Source organism: Moschus berezovskii, chromosome 12 (genome assembly GCF_049115385.1).
Source record: "Moschus berezovskii isolate FMDL1 chromosome 12, NW_MosBer_1.0, whole genome shotgun sequence".
NCBI lineage: Eukaryota > Metazoa > Chordata > Mammalia > Artiodactyla > Moschidae > Moschus > Moschus berezovskii.
The window spans coordinates 34,749,394-34,773,014 of NC_142471.1; the positions used below are offsets into that span (position 1 = coordinate 34,749,394).

Sequence of the window (23,621 nt, forward strand, 5' to 3'; positions counted from 1 at the left end):
TGATTTACCACTTTGGTCCAGGGATAGGGACAGTTTGAGAAACTTCCACTTGGTACTAAAAGAGATTTTACTCTACCTGTCAAGGAACCATTGCTAAGTAGATATATTCCAATTATATACTTGGGAACTGAGAAATGACCACCGATCCTGGACCATGATTCAATATTTTATTTGACTGCCATATGCTTCTACTATAATGAAGGAATCATGGTAGGTCTTTGGGTCTCAAGGTACCCGTAGTAGCTTAGATCCTGTATCTAACATCCGTTAAAAAGTCTAGATATTCCATCTTCCCATTGTAATTCTCCTTTCCCTTGAATAAATGATAATAGTTCCAGTGGTGAATGACTTCCATGGGTTATTTACTATAAAGTTGCAAGATCTGTCTTATGGGGCCTAGTTAATCGGTTCTGGGTCTAAGAACTGGCTCAAGTCTAGAAACTGGGCAAAGAACTATAAACCTCCACTGGAGTATCTAATCTTGGCATTGGACTCATCCGTTCATCTCATTCATTTCTCTATTAATACCCTTAGCTATTGGGAACCTTATGTTATTATTAACCATCTCAAAACCAGCACATGTTTTCTATAAAGGCTGGAGAGCACATGGTTTACGCTTTAAGGGCCATATGTCCCCGATTGCTGGTCGAATAGTAGTCTCACTTGAGTCTTTGGGTCCCTTTCCCTACAAGCCTGTGACAGCAGCTTCTGAGAGCCATACGAGCAGCATGTCAGAACCGCCCTCTAGGTTTCTTTGCCCGGGAGTTAAATCCTGTGATCTAGGAGTGCCTCTGTGTCAATAAGCTTTTAAATCCAGCTTTATATTCTGCTTTCCTCCTTCAGCATCCACTTCCAGATATACCCTTCAGGTTTGTGCTGGTTCGTATTAGCTGGGTCTCATAGCTGCTTTGGCATTTAATCTCTCTCTTTCTCTGAGCAGGCTGAGCACTTGCCCAGTGAGCCATGCTGCAGTTTGGTTCTATCTGTGGCTCTGGTGGCCAGGAGAGGAGGTGGGGGCGCATCCTCAGGAGGCTTAGCGTTGTCCTCTAAGCCACCAACCTCATCTGAGTCTGTAAAGACAAAGCAGGAGACAGGGAGATGTACAATCAAAAAGAGGGGAAAAGACCTAAAAACATATTTCTCCAAAGAAGACATACAGATGGCTAACAAGCATGTGAAAAGGTGCTCAACATCACTCATTATTAGAGAAATGCAAATCAAAACTACAATGAGATACCACCTCACACCAGTCAGAATAGCTATCATCAAAAAGTCTACAGACAGTAAATGCTGGAGAGGGTGTGGAGAAAAGGGAACACTCTTGCATTGCTGGTGGGAATATAAACTGATACAGCCACTGTGGAAGACGGTATGGTGATTCCTTAAGAAACTGGGAATAAAACCACCATATGACCCAGCAATCCCACTCCTAGCCATATACCCTGAAGAAACCAAAACTGAAAAAGACACATGTACCCCAGTGTTCATGGCAGCAGCGTTTACAACAGCTAGACTATGGAAGCAACCTAGATGTCCATTGACAGATGAATGGATGTTGGAATATTCAGTTCAATTCAGTTCAGTTCAGTCGCTCAGTCGTGTCCGACTCTCCGCGACCCCATGAATCACAGCACGCCAGGCCTCCCTGTCCATAAAAAGGAACACATTTGAGTCAGTTCTAATGAGGTGGACGAAGCTAGAGCCTATTATACAGAGTGAAGTGAGTCAGAAAGAGAAATATAAACGTCATATACTGATGCATATATATGGAATCTAAAAAGATGGTCCTGATGAATTTATTTTCAGGGCAACAATGGAGAAACAGACATAGAGAACAGACTTATGGACATGGGGAGGGGAGGAGGGAGAGGGGAAGTGTATGGAGAGAGTAACATGGAAATTTACAATACCACATGTAAAATAGATAGCCAATGGGAATTTTCTGTGTGACTCAGGGAGCTTAAACAGGGGCTCTGTGACTGGCTGAGGGGAGGATGGGGAGGGATAGAGGAGGGAGGTTTGGGAGGGAGGAGAAATGGGTGGACCTATGGCTAATTCTTGCTGATGTATGACAGAAAACCACACAATTCTGTAAAGCAATTATCCTTCAATTAAAAAAAAAAAGGAGTGCAGGCATTTTCAGTACAGTCAATGTTTAGGGGAGGTGGGGAGTCAGGGGATTCAAGTGTATCTACTTACATGTCTCCACCCCCAATTTCAGGATCCCATTTCTTCCTTTCAGGGCTCTGACTTGGTGTATGAGAATTGCTGGGCCTGAGAAGGCAACCTTCTCCAAGTTCTGCTAGTCTTATGATTGTGTCCTGGATCTAGCCCCAGGTCTGTGGTCTAACTGAACTCTGTAAATGCCATTGAAGAAGTTGTCTGCCTCTCGTAATTGCTTTAAATTAATGATTGATTGTCCCAAACTTGCTATTTTCTCTTCAAAGCGTTGAGTGTTCTGCAGCAGCTACCAATTTGATGGCCCTTATACTTACCCTCATGCGACGAGTTGACTCACTGGAAAAGACTCTGATGCTGGCAAAGGTTGGGGGTGGGAGGAGAAGGGGATGACAGAGAATGAGATGGCTGAATGGCATCACCGACTCGATGGACATGAGTTTGAGTGTACTCCGGGAGTTGGTGATGGACAGGGAGGCCTGGCGTGCTGTGATTCGTGGGGTCGCGGAGAGTCGGACACGACTGAGCGACTGAACTGAACTGAACTGAACTGATGCTTACCCTCTCTCCTTTTGGTTGTTTTTGTTCAGTCACTAAAGTCGTGTCTGACTCTTTTGTGTCCCCTGGACTGTAGCTCGCCAGGCTCCTCTGTCCATGGGATTTCCCAGGCGAGAAGACTGGAGTGGGTTGCCATTTCCTTCTCTATCCTTTCTCCTGCATCACTCAGGCTCCAGAGATGTTGCATGAGTCTGTGCTTCCTCCTCTACCTGTGTCCCATCCCAGGCACCACAGGTGAAAATCAGCGAGTGCACTGCCGCCTCATGCTCTGGACTCCCAGTTCTTACCTGCCTCCAGGCCCTGAGTGATGCACCCCAGAATCCCATCCTGAGATCTGATTCCTAGGTCCACCCCTGATACCACCTATCTTTAGCTGATTTCCCAGAGCCTGAAAAGGGATTCAGGTTTCTGTGATTCATTCAGGGGGTGCTCTTCAGTATAGCCTGGGGTGGGTTGGGGAGTAAGGCTAGGAAAGGAGAAGAAACTGAGCAGGGATATGCTTGCGAATAGTCTACCTTCAGCCTGACCCATGGTGGTGGGGCTCTGCTGCAGGAATCATCTGTTCTTGGAGCAAGGGGGCTAGACTTTTATATCCCTGTATCAATTAGTCATTAGCTGTTGGTATCCCTGGGATGGAGCTATAACCTCTCTGGCAAGGTGACGTGGCTCAGCCAAGTCTCTGGAAGAGAGGCAACTGTGAATTGTCATCAGTCAGTCAGCAGAGTGGCTGGGGGTGGGTGGGTGGGTGGACCTGCTGAGCAGGAACCCTGGCATCTTCCTGAGAGGATGGACTATTCTGGAAGAGGAGGAATTTCAGCAGGGCTGGGGCCTACAGAGTGAGGCATCCGGGTAGTTGTAGCCTTTGGATCAGAGTGGTTGGCAGTGGAGGTTGGTATCCAAAATGGTTGAATTCTGTATATTAAAAAGAAAACCTCAACCCTCAATAAAGCAGCTTTATTGAGATATAATTGACTTACAATAAACCACATGTACAAGATATAATTTAACATGTCTTCAGTTCAGTTCAGTTGTTCAGCCATGTCTGACTCTTTCCGACCCCGTGGACTGTAGCATGATGTAGGTAAATATTCATGAAATCATCACAATAATCAAGATAATGAAAAAATTCATAGTTTGAAAAAGTCTCATTTTGTCCTTTGTAATCTCTCCTTGCCCATTCTCATCATACCTTGCCCACCACCCGTCAAATCCTAGTCAACTACAGAGCTTTCTGTCACTATAGGTTAGTTTGCATTTTCTGGAATTTTGCATAAATGAAATCATACCAAAAAAAGTATGTACTCCTTTATTCTTGCTCTACTTCTCTCACTCAGCATTGTTGTCATTATTTTATTGAAGTATGGTTGATTTACAGCATTGTGTTAGTTTCAGGTGTGCAGCAAAGTGATTCGATATATATATATATAATTTTTCAGATTCTTTTCCATTATAGGTTGTTATAAGATATTGAATATAGTGCCCCATGCTATGCAGTAGGACCTTGTTGTTCATCTGTTTTATATGTAGTAGTGGACATCTATTAATCTCATGGGCTTCCCAGGTGGCTCAGTGGTAAAGAATCCACCTGGACTGCAGGAGACACAGGTTCAATGCCTGGGTTGGGAAGATCCTCTGGAAAAGGAAATAGCAACTCACTGTGGTGTTGTTGGGAGAAGGCAATGGCAATCCACTCCAGTACTCTTGCCTGGAAAATCCCATGGGTGGAGGAGCCTGGTAGGCTGTAGTCCATGGGGTTGTGAAGAGTCGGACACGACTGAGCAACTTCACTTTCACTTTTAACTTTCGTGCATTGGAGAAGGCAATGGCAGCCCACTCCAGTGTTCTTGCCTGGAGAATCCCAGGGATGGGGGAGCCTGGTAGGCTGCCATCTATGGGGTCACACAGAGTCGGACACAACTGAAGTGACTTAGCAGCAGCAGCAGCAGCAGCGGTGTTGTTGCCGGGGAAATCCCATGGACAGAGGAGTCTGGTGGGCTACAGTCCATGAGGTTGCAAAGAGTCAGACACAACTTAGTGACTAAACAGCAATCTGTTAATCCCATACTCCTAGTTTATCTCTCTCTCACTCTTTCTCCTTTGATAGCCACAAGTTTGTTTTCTACGTCTGTAAATCTGTTTCTGTTTTGTAAATAAATTCATTTGTATTAATTCTTTTAGATTCCACACATAAGTGATATCATCTGATCTTTGTCTTTGTCTGAGTTACTTCACTTACTGCGATAATATCTAGATCTATCCATGTTGCTGCAAGTGGCAATATTTCATTTGTTTTTATGGCTGAGTAAGACAGGGAGGCCTGGCGTGCTGTGATTCATGGGGTCGCGGAGAGTCGGACACGACTGAGCGACTGAACTGAACTGAATAGTCCATTGTATTTATATAACCATGTCTTCTTTATTTGATTTGTGCTTCTCTAATAATTAATGATGCTGTCAGCTTTATTATTTTGAGTGGCAGCCGTGTTGTTGCACACACCATTCCTTTTGTTGTCACTGCACGCTCATTCCTTTTTATTGCTGAGTAATATTCCATTGTATGGATACACCACATTTTGTTTACCCATTCTCCTGCTGACAAACATCTGGGTGATTTTCAGTTTTTGGCTATCACAGATAAAGTTGCTGTAAACATTTGTGTACAAGTCTTTGTGTGGACATGTGCTTTCCTTTCTCTTGGTTAAACAGTTGTGAAATGATTGGATTATATGGTAAGTGTATGTTTAACTTTGTAAACTGCCAGACTGTTTTCCAAAGTGATCAAGCCATTTTACCTTCCCACTAGGAGTGTATTCAATTCCCCATATCCCTACCAACACTTGGTGTGGTCAGCCTTTTTAATTCAGCCATTGTAATAAATGTTCTGGACATTTAAAAAATGTTTCTTTTAAAAAAAACATTTGAAAATGTTTTTTAAAGACGTTTAAAAAATGTTTATACGTTTCTAAAAATCATTTAAAAAGATGTTTTTTCTTTTATTCTTTTTGACCACATCATGCAACATGCAGGATCTCAGTTCCCTGACCAGGGATCGACCCCTTGCCCCCTGAAATGGAAGCCCAGAGTCCTAACCACCGGACTGCCAGGGAAGTCCCCTGGATGTGTTTTGGAGGCAGAGCCTATGGGGATTTTCGTGGATTGGATCTGATATGAGAAGAGGAAACGGAGTTATTTATTCAACAAATATCGAGTGCCTTCTCTCTTCAGGTGTTACTCTAGAGGCTGAGGGGAGAGTAAAGAATAAAATAGACGTGATCTCTCTCCTCATGGAACTTACAGTCTGTATCTCTTCTATGCCCATTTGAGGAAGACTGGGGTGGTGTGGGGCTCTAGTGGGGATAGGTTGAGGATGTGAAGGCAGGGGCAGGTGCAGCTGATGAAGGAGGTGAAGAGAGTAGGGACAGAGGATGAAGACAGGCTGTGAGCTGTAAAAATCAGTGGATCTGGTTGAAGAAGATGCAGTGATGTCCTGACTCCTGTTTACTATTAGTGTGACCTTGGCCAAGTCATGTCTTCTCTATGAGAAGCCTCAGTTTCTTCATCGGTAAAGTGGGAAGAACAAATCCAAATGCTTAGTGAACTTACTAAAGTCAGTGGCATTGATTCATTCACTCATTGAGCTCTTTAGACAGGATCACAGTATTGTAAGTGTTCCTAGGAGGGTCCTAGGAATCTCAAAGTCTGCCTACAGCCCACCACCTCATCTCTACCCTCTCTGCCAACCCCTCAGAGGCAGATGCCAACTCGTGGGCCCTGAGCAGCTGAGGGAAGTGTGAAGCTAGTTTGCAGCTTTATTTTTAGAGCCGCCCCTGGAAGATGGCTTTGGTTGCCTCTCCATGGGGAGCTGGAGTCAGGCTATATTTAGGAGGCACAGCTGCGGTGCTCTATCCCTCCTGTGTCTCTGGGGTTTAGTCATCATGGTGTTCGAGGGTACATATCACTCTGCCTAAGCTGTCTTTGTTGTCTATGGGTCCCTGGGAGTGGCAGGCCCTTCTGACTCAACCTGTATTTCCAGCTCTCCAAGGTGGCGGTGGCAACAGGGGACAGTCTTCCTCCCTCTGAGTCCAATGGTTTCTGCCTCATCACCACTCACAGATGGGATGTGGCTCCCCTCAGTGCCCTGTGTGTAACCATAGCAACTATGATGATCCACTTTTGATCAGTGTTTATGTTTGCTAAGTGCTTTCACAGCCATCATCCAGGGTGTTCTCCAGGTGGGTATGGGGTGTGGCATCATGGTCACCCTCCCTTCTGCTGAATCACAAGCTCCTTTAGGGCAGGGCTCATGACTCATCATTTCTGTATTCCCCATGTGCATATTCACCTAGTGTAGACTAGGTGCCTAAGAGGTTCTGACTGAATTGAACTCCAATCAAATTCTGCAACTGGACATACTTCACAGTCAGCTAGATCCTTGAACCAGCTAGATCCAGAGCCAGCTGGGCTCTGCCATTTGCTAGCTGGCTCATAACAAACATCAGGCCTCAGTTCGTTCAACTTGTAATGTAGGAATAATCATAGGAATTATATCTCATAGGAGTTAAAAATCAGAGTAATACTCATAATGTAGGTATTGTCTATCCCGTGAGGTTGTTGTGAGGATCAAAAAGCACTAATGCAAATAAAGACCATGTGTGTTACACAGCCTGGTGCATAATGAACGCTAAAAAGGATTTGTCCACAGGAGATTCTTGTTCTTTTCTCAGCAATCTTGTCCAATTCTATTGTCAGGACCAGGGATCTACTGACATGTTACATCAGCCAGCACTACAAAGAATAAGTGAAAGGATGTTCATTAAGCATCTGTCATGTGATATTACTTCATTCATTCTTTCTTTCATCCATTCAGAGTTGATGACTCACTTGGGGGCATCAGAAAGAGGTGGAAGCTCTCCCATATCTTCCCTGTCTCATGTCAGTGCTGTCCTCTGATGGTAGAAAGGGGGACCTCTCTGCTTTACTAATAGGTCAGTCATTTCCCTTCAGTCTCTTTTTATTGTGAGCTTGATGAGTGTGACCTCCAGATGAACCAGGAAGTAAAAGGAATAAAAACATATGAAAAAGTCCCTCAAAGGACTGATGGGCTGTGAATATGCCCCAGTCTCCACCTGTCCTATAGCCCACCAGGACTGTGGGCTGAGGACTGGGGATTAGACAGAGGGAGGGCTTTGGTAGCCTGGAAGGAGGATCTGCCTTGGATGGTTGCCAACTGAGGCAGGGAGATGGCCAGTGTGTGTTAGGAGCCTTAGGTCCTTCCAGTGGGCAGACACCTGCAACTGGCAAGGGTAGGAGGAGCTGGAGGCAAGGGTCTGGCCGCAGCAGCCCATTTCAGTGGCGGGTGTAGTCACTAGGTGATTTGGTTGGGCTAGAAATAGAGAATGCCCAGGTGGCATGCACCTGGGGGCCAGCCCCATGGCAGTAGGGGTTGGGGTTGCTCTGAAGCTGGGAGTGGCTGGGTTGGCTTAGTTTGGAAGTGGCACCAACTAGACACTTTTTTGCCATAAACGAGGGCTTTGTTCACCTGTTATCAAGGGCTGATGACAGTGGCCCTGTGACTGGGGACACTGATGCCCTGTTGGCTTTCTTACAGAGAATAATCTTATGGGGGACAGTCTGGCTTTACTCTAAGGAAATAAGGGAGTGACTTAGTTGACTCTGTAGATTGGAGAGCAGGAGTGGAGGGGTGTCCTTGCATGTGGCAGAGACTATGGTGATCACATCACTGGCAGACTATTTCCTTCTCCAGAGCCATGTGACTACTCTGGCCATGACTGTCAACTGAAGTTGGGGGAATCCCTTCTGGAGTGAACATGGAAGATCTTACAGCTGTCCCTCCCTCTGCTGCAGTGAGGGAGGAGGCTAAGACATTTAGGTGGTTCAACTCTAACCTGGAGGAGACTGTTGGCCTCAATTCCAGAGTCACTGTGTGGAGCAGAGTTCTCCTGAGACTTAAGTTCGTTCTTTGCTGTTGTTCAGTTGCTAAGTTGTGTCAGGCTGTTTGCAACCCCATTGTCTTCAGCATGCCAGGCTCCCCTGTCCTTTACTGTCTTCCACGTTTGCTCAGATTCATGTCCATAGAGTCAATGATGTGCTCTAACCATATCTTTTGCCGCCCCCTTGTCCTTTTGCCTTCAATCTTTCCCAGCATTAGGGTCTTTCCCAATGAGTCTAGGAACAGCAGCAGCAAACCTTTGTTTTGTTGAGCCACAGTGACTTTGGAGTTCTTTCCACAGCAAAGTGAACACTCAGGATGATTGAAGTTGGTGGCAATGATGTGGGAGGATACTGATGTTTCCTGGACTCAACCAAATATTTTTGGTCAAGTACCATTTATATTGTATTCTAGGGATAAACTCCTGCCCTAGAGCTCAGCTGCCTTACCAATCCTCTTGATCTCACTGAACAGACAGGGAAATAGGGGCCCAGAGAGGTGACAAGCATGAGTCCACATGACTGGTTTAGAGGCAGAGTCATACGTTACAAGTTCTGCCTTAATGTGTTGTCTGTAAACGGATGTATTTTTGCAAAGAGAACTTCATTTGCCCATTGGTTTTATTCAGTCCTCTCAGAGGTGCTTCATCATCATTTTGATTAGGCTTAAGTGAAGTTTACAGAACCATAGCCAATGGAAGCTTCCTTACCCTTGTAGTCAAGCAGTTAATGTTAATGAATGAACCCTCAGATATTGTGGGAGAACCCACTCTGAAGGGGACCCTGGGATGACTCCTTAAGGAAATAAGAACTCTTTGAGAAAGTGAATGACTGCTTCCTTACTGATGTTTGCAAACAAGAATTTTTGTATATTGGTGATAAAAAAAAATAGTGATGCCCCATCTACTTGTGTGTATATATGTACGTTTGTAAGTTTGTGTGTGCTGACTCCAAGGGAAAGAATGAACTTGCAGAGGATACGTTCTTAATCAATAAATACCCAGTGAACTGGGCTTTTTAATTAGGGGTGGCTCAGTGATAAAGAATCGCCTGCCATTGTAGGAGATGCAGGAGATTCTGGTTTGATCCCTGGGTCAGCAAGATCCTTTGGAGGAGGAAATGGCAACCCACTCCAGTATTCTTGCCTGGAGAATTCCATGGGTAGAGGAGCCTGCTGGGCTATAGTCCATAAGGCTATAAGAGTCATACATGACTGACTGACTGAGCATGAACACACACACAATAATTTTGTGAGAATGAAGAAAGTAGTGAACAAAGCAGGAGTTTGTCTTTGAAAATGAAAATATTTTTAGTATTATGGAGGTCTTGAATTTTCCTTGATCCCAGGCCCCTAAACGTTCAGATTGTATCAAGAATGAATGTTCAGTTTTTTTTAAAATTGAAGTATAGTTGATTTACAAATTATATTAGTTTTAGGTATACAAGAAAAGAATGAATGTTCATTCATTTAAGGAACAGTTATTGTGCACCTACTGTATGCCAAAGATGGAGAAGCTCTATACAGTTAGCAAAAATAAGACCAGGAGCTGACTGTGGCTCAGATCATGAACTCCTTATTGCCAAATTCAGACTGAAATTGAAGAAAGTGGAGAAAACCATTAGATCATTCAGGTATGACCTAAATCAAATCCCTTATGATTATACAGTGGAAGTGAGAAATAGATTTAAGGGATTAGATCTGATAGATAGAGTGCCTGATGAATTCTGGATGGAGGTTTGTGACACTGTACAGGAGACAGGGATCAAGACCATCCCCAAGAAAAAGAAATGCAAAAAAGCAAAATGGCTGTCTGAGGAGGTCTTACAAATAGCTGTGAAAAGAAGGGAAGCGAAAAGCAAAGGAGAAAAGGAAAGATATATCCATTTGAATGCAGAGTTCCAAAGAATAGCATGGAGAGATAAGAAAGCTTTCCTCAGCAATCAATGCAAAGAAATAGAGGAAAACAACAGAATGGGAAAGACTAGAGATCTCTTCAAGAAAATTAGAGATACCAAGGGAACATTTCATGCAAAGATGGGCTCAATAAAGGACAGAGAATGGTATGGACCTAACAGAAGCAAAAGATACTAAGAAGAGGTGGCAAGAATACACAGAAGAACTGTACAAAAAAGATCTTCATGACCCAGATAATCACGATGGTGTGATCACTCACCTAGAGCCAGACATCCTGGAATGTGAAGTCAAGTGGGCCTTAAAGCATCACTACGAGCAAAGCTAGTGGAGGTGATGGAATTCCAGTGGAGCTATTTCAAATCCTGAAAGATGATGCTGTGAAAGTGCTGCACTCAATATGCCAGCAAATTTGGAAAACTCAGCAGTGGCCAGAGAACTGGAAAAGGTCAGTTTTCATTCCAATCTCAAAGAAAGGCAATGCCAAAGAACGTTCAAACTACCGCACAATTGTACTCATCTCACACGCCAGTAAAGTCATGCTCAAAATTCTCCAAGCCAGGCATCAGCAATACATGAACTGTGAACTTCCAGATGTCCAAGCTGGTTTTAGAAAAGGCAGAGGAACCAGAGATCAAATTGCCAACATCTGCTGGATCATGGAAAAAGCAAGAGAGTTTCAGAAAAACATCTATTTCTGCTTTATTGACTATGCCAAAGCCTTTGACTGTGTGGATCACAATAAACTGTGGAAAATTCTGAAGGAGATGGGAATACCAGACCACCTGACCTGCCTCTTGAGAAACCTGTATGCAGGTCAGGAAGCAACAGTCAGAACTAGACATGGAACAACAGACTGGTTCCAAATAGGAAAAGGACCACGTCAAGGCTGTCTATTGTCACCTTGCTTATTTAACTTATATGCAGAGTACATCATGAGGAACGCTGGGCTGGAAGAAGCACAAGCTGGAATCAAGATTGCCGGGAGAAACATCAATACCCTCAGACAGGCGGATGACACCACCCTATGGCCGAAAGTGAAGAGAGGAACTGAAGAGCCTCTTGATGAAAGTGAAAGAGGAGAGTGAAAAAGTTGGCTTAAAGCTCAACATTCAGAAAACTAAGATCATGGTATCCGGTCCCAACACTTTATGGCAAATAGATGGAGAAACAGTGGAAACAGTTGCTGACTTTATTTTTCTGGGCTCCAAAATCACTGCAGATGATGATTGTAGCCATGAAATTAAAAGGCGCTTACTCCTTGGAAGGAAAGTTATGACCAATCTAGACTGCATAGTAAAAAGCAGAGACATTACTTTGTCAACAAAGGTCCGTCTAGTCAAGGCTATGGTTTTTCCAGTGGTCATGTATGGATGTGATAGTGGGACTGTGAAGAAAGCTGATCGCCGAAGAATTGATTCTTTTGAACTGTGGTGCTGGAGAAGACTCTTGAGAGTCCCTTGGACTGCAAGGAGATCCAACCAGTCCATTCTAAAGGAGATCGATCCTGGGTGTTCATTGGAAGGACTGATGTTAAAGCTGGAACTCCAATACTTCGGCCACCTGATGTGAAGAGCTGAAAAGACCCTGATGCTGGGAAAGATTGAGGGCAGGAGGAGAAGGGGATGACAGAGGATAAGATGGTTCGATGGCATCACCGACTCAATGAACATGGGGTGGGTGGACTCCGGGAGTTGGTGATGGACAGGGAGGCCTGGTGTTTTGTGGTTCATGGGGTCGCAGAGTCAGACATGACTGAGTGACTGAACTGAACTGAACTGAACTGTATCCCAAGTACTATTTTACTGGCACTGGGGCCTTTGAGGCAAGGCCCTGATAGTGACCTATAGGAGCCTGGAGCTTCCACGGAAAGAAATCAGAATGTGTTAAGTGCTTTATAAGAGTATTCTCCAAGGGGAGGAAAATTTCCCCACCTGAGGCTAGCAATCTGAGAGAGCCTCATGCAGGAGTAAGCATTCAAATTGACTCAGAGCAGAAAGAACAGGTAGAATTTTGATAGAAAATGCAGGGTAGGGGAGGCCATTCTTAACAAAGACACTAGCTGGGGCTAGACTAATGGACTTCCACAAGGAGAGTGAAATTTAAAAAAAAAAACAATCGCAGGTTATCCTCTAATTAACTGGAAAATTCCAGTAACTGGAACCACTTATGGAAGGTTATTCCATTAATTAAGATTTTCCTGCGTGTCTGTGTAGCGTGTGTGAGACTGCACAGTCACAGATACACACACACACACACACCTGTTCAGTCCCAGACTCCCCTGAGCACTTTTCTTTTGCAGCCAAATGGTGCTGATATTTGCACCCCTTCAAGGCCGGGGCTGCCGGGCGTGGGGGTGCTGCCTATCAGCCAGGAAGACACATTCTCGGCACGCCGCACTGCAACCCCACGGAGGCCCCATTCCGAGAGGACTGGAAATGTAATCACAACAGTTTTTATTAGCAAAAGAACAGCAGGAGCCCTTCTGCTGTCCATATGGACAGATCCCGATGGGTATTCGTGAAGCAGTTTGCTGCGGGAATAGCCGTGCTTAAAACTCCTCGTCCAATTACCTTTGAACTTGCCTTTTTTGCTGCAGTGGCTGTTGCTGCTGCATGTGAAACATTTCCCACACTTGTTTCTCTCCAGGAGGGACGGGTCTGTCTTACCCTGTTTGGTGTTCCTTTGCCCAGAGAAGACCCAGGAGTTTGGGACCTGGTCACCTCTCCTGGATGTCCTGGATGTCCTGGAGATTGATTTGGTCTCATCTGTCCTGTGTTATACTGTCCCGTTGACTGGAGCCAACAGTAGCTTTAGGAGAAGCCCCTTAGGCCTGTTGGAACCTGGGACAAAGAATGATTTTGCAGAGACACTTGGCGAGGGGTAAAGAGCCAACCCAAGCATTGCTTCCTGGCCTCCTCCACATGCTTCTGGGTAGAGGGCAGTTTACACAGTGACCATACAGCCTAGGTGTTGAGGACATTTCTAGTTCCAGATGCCCTTCTCATTGTCACTAGTCGTGTCCATCACATTACAGGTCCAGATTCTGGGAGAAGACACACAATTTCTATGTATGGAGGATCCGTTCCGTTCCGTCGCTCAGTCGTGTCTGACTCTTTGCGACCCCATGGACTGTAGCCTACCAGGCTTCTCCGTCCATGGGATTCTCCAGGCAAGAATACTGGAGTGGGTTACCATTTTCTTCTCCAGGGGATCTTCCCGCCCCAGGGATCGAACCCGGGTCTCCCGCATTGGAGGCAGATGCTTTAACCTCTTAGCCACCAGGGAAGCCCATCAGTTCAGTTCAGTTCAGTTCAGTTCAGTTCAGTCGCTCAGTCGTGTCCGACTCTCCGCGACCCCATGAATCACAGCACGCCAGGCCTCCCTGTCCAACACCAACTCCCGGAGTACACTCAAACTCATGTCCACAGAGTCGGTGATGCCATCCAGCCATCTCATTCTCTGTCGGCCCCTTCTCCTCCCACCCCCAACCTTTCCCAGCATCAGAGTCTTTTCCAGTGAGTCAACTCGTCGCATGAGGTGGCCAAAGTATTGGAGTTTCAGCTTTAGCATCAGTCCCTCCAATGAACATCCAGGATTGATCTCCTTTAGAATGGACTGGTTGGATCTCCTTGCAGTATAAGGGACTCTCAAGAGTCTTCTCCAACACCACAGTTCAAAAGCATCGATTCTTCAGCGGTCAGCTTTCTTCACAGTCCAACTCTCACATCCATACATGACCACGGGAAAAACCATTGCCTTGACTAGACGGACCTTGGTCGGCAAAGTAATGTCTCTGCTTTTTAATATACTATCAAGGTTGGTCATAACTTTCCTGCCAAGGAGCAAGCGTCTTTTAATTTCATGGCTGCAATCATAGGCATGTATAAATCTGAAATAGGGTCATCATTAAAGCAGAAAGAAGCCCATGTTTTCTGAAAGATGTAGGTGCCAGAGTTTGGACTTCATTGTCTGGAAGAGGACAAAGAGGAGGATTCAGCAGCTGGAAGTAGACACATGTTTCTGAGTTTGTGAAGATCCATAACAGAAGGGGAGCCCAGAAAGCAGACACAGTGTTACGGGTTGATGCCTTGTGAGCTGGGCAGGGCTGCCCTTTGAGTCTGGGAGAAGTCAGAGCGCACATCTGTTCTGCCTGCTGGACCGACGATCTTCTGGCAATGGTCCCTTCACTCTGCTTCAGGGCTCTTTCACTCTTCTGTTCCCTGGAAAAGTGGTTTAACTGAGTTGGTTCTCATCCAGTGAGTCAGGAGTGACATGGAACTTCAGAACTGATCGAGTAGTGTCACATGGATAGGTTCTAGAATGATCCTACTGTTTGTGACCCTATGAACTTTAGCCCACCAGGCTCCTCTGTCCATAGAATTCTCTGGGCAAGAATATTGGGGTGGGTAGCCATTTCCTTCTCCAGGGAATCTTCTTGACCCAGGGATCAAACCCAGATCTCCTACAATGCAGGCAGATTCTTTACTGTCTAAGCCGCCAGGGAAGCAGAAAGATCCTACTTGAGTCAATTAGAGTCTGACTTGAAATTTTCGCTGGAACTCTTTAAGAGAGATTTTTGAGCAGGGGAAATTAACCCTGGAGGTGTGGGTGGCCACACAGCTGCCATCTGGAAAGAACCTGCTGAGAGTGACTCCCCCGGTGCATAAAGCTACAGCATCTCTGCCTACCCAATTTTGTGAATCCTCTCTTGTGTTTAAACCAGTTCAAGGAGCCTCCGGGCTGAAGACTCTGCCAGATTACCCTCTTCCACAAGATACTGGCACCCTTAGGTCTTTCCTTTATGTTTTCAAATCTGTCCTGGAAGGCCTCCCCTCTCTGGTCAGGGTGTGGCTTCCCAAGTTGTCTAGAGGAGAGCTAGTCATCTTCCCTGCATGCATGTCACATAACGGCTGTATCGGATGTCCTGAGTACAGTCCTGGCTCATACTAGCAGCTTATGAAATCAAGCTAATCTGACTGTACACATCTATGAGGCTTTTCCATTCCTCATCCCTAAAGGCAGAATCATCTTGGGGTTCAATCTAGAGTGTGGGCCTTGGAATCGGACAGACCTGGATTCTTGTTTTCTGATTCTGCTACTTGCAAGCAATGACTGAGGCAGGTTATTCAACCTCTCCAGGTCTCAATTCATTTGGAAAATGGGTGTAATTATACTCCTTGCTTCCCGGATGCTTTAAGGACTGAATGAAAAGATTATGGAGAGCCAAGTTTAGCACAGAACATGTCTTATCCTATGTAGTAGCTATTGTTATTTCTAGAGAGCTCCCTAAACTGCCTTTAAAGCTACTGAAGCAATGCCCAGCAATTGTTATTCCTTTGGATTTCCCAGTGTACACGCCCATTTACTTTTCTATCGTTTCCCCTTGGTGTCTACTGAGGGCTCATTTTTTTCTGTTCTTGACTCCATGGTTACCCAGATGTAGAAGCTGACAGCCTGGGAACTCCTCAGGGCCAGAAACCATACCAAACAACCAGGAGAGACCAGAGCAGGAGAGAGTGTTCTAATGGAGGAACAAGAAGCAATGCCCTGTGCCCAGAGGGAGGGGACAGGCTATAGAGAGCGCTTGTGTCCATGACCTTTGACCCTGGGATGCTTTGTTTGAAGCACAAAACCACCCTTGTTCTGTCTTGGAGACTGGGAGAGCATTCCTTCAGTGCAGTCAGTCTTCCTGAGTTCTTGCTTTGTTCGGAGCTGTGGCACCAACTCCACCTCAGTCTCTTTCCTATTTGTTTTCTTGTCAAATGGTTCAAGGACAAGGAGGAGGTGGGCAGTAGCATGGAAATTGTAGAAACTGGCAAGCTGATTCTTCAATTCATATGGAAATGAAAAGGACTTAGAATAACCAAAACAATTTTGAAAATGAAGGAAGTTGGAGGACTAACGCTGCCTGATTTTAAGGCGTATTGTTAAGCTGTAGAAATCAAGACAGCATGCTATTGGCAAGAAGACTGACAAACAGATCAATGGAACGGAATTGGAAGCGTGTAAGGATGCTGAAGCTGAAACTCCAATACTTTGGCCACCTCATGCGACGAGTTGACTCACTGGAAAAGAGTCTGATGCTGGGAGGGATTGGGGGCGGGAGGAGACGGGGACGACAGAGATGAGATGGCTGGATGGCATCACCGACTCTGTGGACATGAGTCTGAGTGAACTCCAGGAGTTGGTGATGGACAGGGAGGCCTGGCGTGCTGTGATTCATGGAGTCGCAAAGAGTCGGACACGACTGAGCGACTGAACTGAACTGAACTAAAGTAGTCCTACATATATGTGAACGACTGATTTGTGACAAAAGTGCAAAGACAATCCACTCAGAGAAAGAATAGCCTTTTTCTTTTTTAAACAAGTGGTGCTGGTACAATTGGATGTGCTGTGTTTAGTCGCTTAATCATAACCGACTCTTTGCGACCCTATGGACTGTAGCCTGCTGGGCTGCTCTGTCCGTGGTGATTCTCCAGGCAAGAATACTGGAGTGGGTTGCCATGTCCTCCTCTAGGGGATTTCCCAACCCAGGGATCGAACCCAGGTCTCCCACATTGCAGGCAAATTCTTTACTGTCTGAGCCTCCAGGGAAGTCCAAGAATAATGGAGTGGGTAGCCTATCCCTTCTCCAGGGGATCTTCCCAACCCAAGAATCAAACCTGGGTCTCTTGCATTGCAGGTGGATTCTTTACCAGCTGAGCTACCAGGAAAGCCTGGTATAATTGGATATCCATAAAAAAATGAACTTTGACCCATAACTTGAACCATGTACAAAAATTAGCTCAAAATGGATGATAAATATAAAACCTAAAACTATAGGCTTTCTAGAAGAAAACAGAAGTCTTTGTAACCTTTGTTTAGGCAGAGTTCTTAAATATGACACTGAAAGCACAATTCATGAAAGAAAAATAATAATAAATTGTACTTAATCAAAATTAAAAACGTCTGCTCTTTGAGTGATACTGTAAAGAGAATTAAAAAAACAAGTCACAGACAGAGAAAATAAGTGCAAATAATATAACTTATGAAGGACTTGTGTCTATAACATACAAAGAAATTTCAATAATAATATGACAAACCAATTAAAAATAGCCGAAAGATTTAAGTAGATATTTCACTGAATAAGATATGCAAATGGGTAATAAGCACATGAAAAGATGCTCAACATCATTAGTCATTAGGAAATGCTAATTAAAACCACAATGAAGTATTATTACATACCTTTTAGAGTGGCTAAAATGAAAAAGACTGACCACACCAAGTGTTGGTGTTGTGAGGGACCTGAAACTCTCATATGCTGCGGGTGGGAAGTAAAATGCTACAACATTTTGGAAAACAGCTTGATGGTTTCTTACAAAGTTAAATGAACACTTACTATGTGGTCCAGTCAGTCCACAGCTAGCTATTTACCCAAGAGAAAAGAAAGCATGTGTCCACACAAAGACTTGTACACAGTTGCTCATAGCAATTTTGTTCCTAATAGCCCCAGTCTGAAAACAACCCAATATCGTTTAGCAGATGAACAGGTGTATCATGAGGGGTGTATCCATACAATAGAATACTACTCAGTAATCAAAGGGAATGAACTATTTAAAAATATATATTTATTAATTTGGCTGCTCTAAGTCTTAGCTGTAGTATGTGGGTTCTAGATCCCTGACCAGGGATCAAGCTCAGACCCCCTGCCTTGGGAGTACAGAGTCTTAGCCACTGGACTGCCAAGAAAGTCCCAGGAACAAACTATTGATACATGCTGTGACATAGATGAATTTCAAAATAGTTAGGCTGAGTGGAAGAAGTCAGGAAAAAAGTGTAATACTATGTGATTTCATTTCAATAAAATTCTAAAAATGCAAATGAATTGATAGAGAAAGCAGACTGGCAGTGGGGGGGGGTGAGGACAGGAGTGGGCAGAGAAAGGAGGAGGGAACTTTCTGGAGGGGATGGATATGTTCATGCTCTGAATTTCAGAGATCATGTCTATGGTGTCTACACATGTCAAAACTGATTAGAATTTAATTATGTGCAGTTTATTGTATGTCAATGTATGGTCCACAGTGTCGCAGAGAATCGGATATGACTGAAGCAATTTAGTGCACGCGCACACACACATCTCAATGATGCTGTTTTAAAAAGAAAGGGAAGACTTCCCTGATTGTACAGTGGTTAAGAATCCATCTGCCAATGTAGGGGACGCGGGTTCGATCTCTGGTATAGAAGGATTCCACAGGCATTGCAGCAACTAAGCCTGTGGGCCACAGTAGTCTACGCACTAGAGCCAGCTAGGGCAGCTGCAGCTACCAAGTCCACATGCTGCTACTGCTGAGGCCCACACACCTAGAGCCTGGGCTCTGCAACAAGAGATGGCACTGCAATGAGAAACCCGCAACCAGAGAGTAGCAGCAACAAAGACCCAGAGCAATCCTAAAAGAAAGGGAGACGAGAACTCTACCAGCATTCCCTAGCCCAGGTAAGGCAGTCTGAGAAAGCTGCGGTCCTGTCCAGGCAACGGGGGAGAGAGAGACAGGGCTACTAATTCCAATGGCTCCCTATTTTGCATTTGCCGACTTTTCCTTCACTGTCCCCCAGGTTGCCTCATGCCTTCCCAATCCACTTCACCTATTTAGAATCTATTTGTCCTTCTACATCTAGAGGAGAAATTGTCTCCTCCATGAAACCTTCCAAGACCACAACAAACTTGGGTTTTTTTTTCATCTTGTATACTCATGCAGCATCTGTTTTATATGTTACCACTCAGATCATTGATTGTGTTTCTCGTGATGAGAAAACAAGAAGGGTTCAGTCCAGCACCAGCACCTGCTCTCTCGGGCTCTGTTCACACTTCACAGGGCTTCCACCGCTCTTGTCCTGGCAGCTTGTCCCACCTCCCCTCAGATAAGCAGTGGGTGTGGACACACTAGTATCTCTTTGTGCTGTGCTCTGCTTAGTTGTTCAGTTGTGTCTGACTCTTTGTGACCTCCTGGGCTGCAGCCCTCCTGTCTCTGTCCATGGGATTCTCCAGGCAAGAATACTGGGGTGGGTTGCCACGCCCTCCTTCAGGGCATCTTCCCAACCCAGGAATCGATCCCGTATTGCAGGTGGATTCTTTACCATCTGAGTCATCAGGGAAGCCGCCCTCCCCTACCTCTTTAGTCAACAGCAACTCCAGCTACTCAAGGGCGATTCCCACGAAAGCCTCCTCCCCTCCCCCATGCACAATCACAATGTACTCTTGGCTCTTTCCAAATCTTGAATCAAGCTTCTCCTCAGTAGCCAGGACTCTAGTCCCAGGCATACCATTGCTTGCCTGGATCCCTGGAACAGCCTTGTCCCTGGGTTTCCCATGTCAACCCTTCCCACCATCCCCAACAGGTCTAATTAAAAATAAATAAATAAATAAAAATTTTTAATTAAAAAATTTTTCTTTGGCCACACAGCATATTCCCTGACCAGGGATAGAACCCACACCCCTTGCATTGACATCACGGAGTCTTAACTGCTGGATTACCAGGGAAGTCCTCCCCAATGGGTCTATTCTCAATCCAGTGCCCAGTCAGTCCCTCTGAAACCTACATCAGCATGTGTCACTTTTCTGCATAAAGCTTTCATCTAAGTTCTAGTTGTGCTCGGATTAAAATGAAAACTCCTTGCATGGCTGATACAGCTGTAGCTGATCTAGCCTTGCTCCGTGCCATGTGCTAGCTCCCTTCCCACACTCTGTGCTCCCTGGACTGGCTTTCTTTCCATGCCACGTGTACACCAGACTCTCTCCATCACAGGGCATCCCTCTCCCTGGACCCCCCTCCCTACTCCATCCTCCCGCACTACCTGTTGCAGGGAGTCCTATGTTTTTTAACTTCTCTCACAGAATCTGGTACTTTCTTAGAGTGTATTTCTATTTCTAAGTGCATTTTTATTTGTTTGGTTTACTGATGTGATGACTGTCTACCCCTTGACTGGAGGTCTTACAGGGAGCAAGCCTGCATTTTCTGCTCCATGTGCTGTCCCCAGTACTGGGCTCTCAAGAAATATTTGGTGAGTGACTGAACGACTGAACCTCAAGGGGAAACTTTGACGAGACTGGCTCTTTGCTGTATCCTTTGTCCAAGTGACCTTGGAGTATGAGGATATAATTTTCTATCTTACAATATGCATTTCTGAAATCAGGGTGGCTCTTGTAGTTGTCACATAAAGTAGATGTTTCTCCTTCAGAAAACTGCTAATTTGGTGATTCAGTCTTACAATTGTTGTTCAGTCACTAAGTCATGTCTGATTCTTTGTGATCATATGCACTGTAGCATGCCTGGCTTCCCTGTCCTTCACTATCTCCCAGAATTTGCTCAAATTCATGCCCATTGAGTTGGTCATGCTATACATTATGTCTGAGAAGTGAAGATATAGAAAACCTTTGTGTCATCCAATAGATGACATGTCTAACAACAGAGGAGGGCATCTGGAAGCTTTCCTATTGTCCCTCAGCTGTGACATGGGCTTTGTGACCTCAGCTGTGCTGTGTTCATCAAATACTTGGTTTTTATGGTTTTCATATAGATGTGCAGCTTCTCCTTAGTCCAGAATGTCAGCTTCCTGAGGGCAGTCATGGTGTTTCATATTCACTGTTCAAGGACTCAGATTGGGCACAGAAGGGAAGGGGAGGGGAGGAGAGGAAGGGGAAGGGGAGGGAAGGGAAGAAAGGGGAGGGGAGGCCACTAGAAAGAGTCCAGTGGCTCAGCTGTGAAGCCTCCTGAGCTTCCCTGGCCTCATAGGTAAGTCTTGTCTTGAGACCTCAGGAGTTCTAGGCTGGATCTCTGAGCTCTCACCTCAAGAACATCCTTGCTAGCAGGTCCCTCTCTGGCATGCTGTGCAATTCTAACAACAAGGGTTTACCTTATCTATGAGACAAATGCTGCTGTTTTGTGAACTGGGTCTCTCTCCCTTGCCCTCTGAATCCAGGGCCGTACACAGCTAACCTGAGCTGAGGCTTCAGCTCACTCTATGTGTCTCCTAGGATTTAGAGCTCAGCCTGGGCCACCAGCCTTCAGACCTCCATGCTGATGAGGAATGGTCCTGTCTTGTGGTTGGGAACTCTGGCTGGGCTCAGGCCAACTGAAGCTTCATCTCGGCTTTGCTTTGAGCTAGTGGTGTGACTGAGTGAGTTGGGTTTTTTCTCAGAGCTTCAATTTCCTCATCTATAGAACAGGAGTGATAATAATACCTAACTTACAGGATAGTTATAAACAAAGATTATAGTAAAAATACTACCAACTTGTAGTGCATGAACAGTGGCTATCGGCTAGTGCTAGAAAAGGCTCAGGCACTAACCTTCAGTGGCCTTGGGAGAGGGGCTGGTGGCTAGGACAGAAGGAACACACCAGGGGCCCTCGGGCAGAAGTTATTATTATTATTATTTTAGTTTGTTTATTTTTAACTGAAAGATATTTGCTTTACAATGTTGGGTTGGTTTCCACCATGCATCAACATGAATCAGCCACAGGTATGCATATGTCTCCTTCCTCTCGAACCTCCTTCCCACCTTCCACCTTCACCCCACCCCTCTAGGCTGTCACAGAAGCTGCTTTGAACTCCCTGAGTCACACAACAAATTCCCACTGGCTCTGTATGGGACAGCAGTTGTTTACTAACCCAAATGAAAGTGGTTTCATATTGTAACAGCCCACATGCCATATAGGTGTGTGCTGCCCAGGCTGTCACATGACAAACGTGAGATGTCTAGCATGATGCCAGGCAGAGAGGAACTGCTTGATTTAGGGTAGCAAATACCAGCAGTGTGCTGATAAATGCTAATGCACACAGGCTTCTCAGGAAAAAAAAAAAGGAGGCCCAATTTTTATTAATAATATTTGCCAAATTCCATGGTGTAAAGACTACCAACATGGTTCACTTCAAGAGAAGCACAGTAGCCACTGTGATATAGAATTTCTACCATACAGATATAATCAATATAAATAAACTCAACAATATAGAGAATAGTAAGATGTAGTAAAATAAGTAGGAAGGAAGAAGTTTTGAGTACCTTTTATCTTTGTTCTTAATATAATTTAATTATAGTTTATATAATTTGATTTTTACTAATGGCTGTGTTTAACAACTACTGGTAGACTTCCTGAAAATTTAACAGTTGCCTTTTGACAACAGTATAAACCCTGGGGGCATCTCTTTGCAAGATGATGGCTACTGTGCCTACCTACCTATCTGCCAGATCTCTGCCTATTCCCCTGTCTGAGACTTCTGGTCACCCTCTTGCCCATTCCCTGTAGCTGGCCCCACCCGATGCTCACTGTTGGCTATCCTTCAGTTCAGTTCAGTTCAGTTCAGTCGCTCAGTCGTGTCCGACTCTCCGCGACCCCATGAATCACAGCACGCCAGGCCTCCCTGTCCATCGGAGCTCCCGGAGTTCACTCAAACTCATGTCCATCGAGTCGGTGATGCCATCCAGCCATCTCACTCTCTGTCGTCCCCATCTCCTCCCACCCCCAATCCCTCCCAGCATCAGACTCTTTTCCAGTGAGTCAACTCGCGACATGAGGTGGCCAAAGTATTGGAGTTTCAGCTTCAGCATCAGTCTTTCCACTGAACACCCAGGATTGATCTCCTTTAGAATGGACTGGTTGGATCTCCTTGCGGTACAAGGGACTCTCAAGAGTCTTCTCCAGCACCTTACCTACTGCCAATGCTGGTAGCAAGGTTAAGTATGTGTCCTGCCCTGTGGGGCATCCCTGGTCCCTTCTTTGTCTCTGGCCACCCACCACTTCCTTGACCCCCAGCTTCCCTCCTGGGCTGTACCCTGATGGGACAGTGCTAATGGGTGGATGAGAAGACAGTGTGTTCTGGGGTGTGAAAGCAGAGAAATGCTGTTTTTCTTCTCAGGACTAGAGAGAACCACCTACCAAAGAGGGTTTGGCTCACGATTGCCAGGTTGCCTGCTCCCTTCAACACTTGACTGCAGTCCTTGGTGCTTGGCAAATGAATCTCCCTGGCATAGAAATCTCTCCTGCCAA

The 23,621-nt window shown here is 45.3% G+C and overlaps 1 long non-coding RNA gene across 1 annotated transcript in view; it reads left to right on the plus strand.

The window, feature by feature from the left end:
- LOC148775969 (uncharacterized) overlaps positions 1 to 2,363 on the plus strand; it is an 86,664-nt gene extending 84,301 nt beyond the window's left edge. The window contains exon 3 of the long non-coding RNA XR_016038747.1: positions 2,243 to 2,363. This is a non-coding gene — a long non-coding RNA (uncharacterized LOC148775969). The remainder of the gene's footprint in view (positions 1 to 2,242) is intronic.
- The last annotated feature ends 21,258 nt before the right edge of the window (positions 2,364 to 23,621 follow it).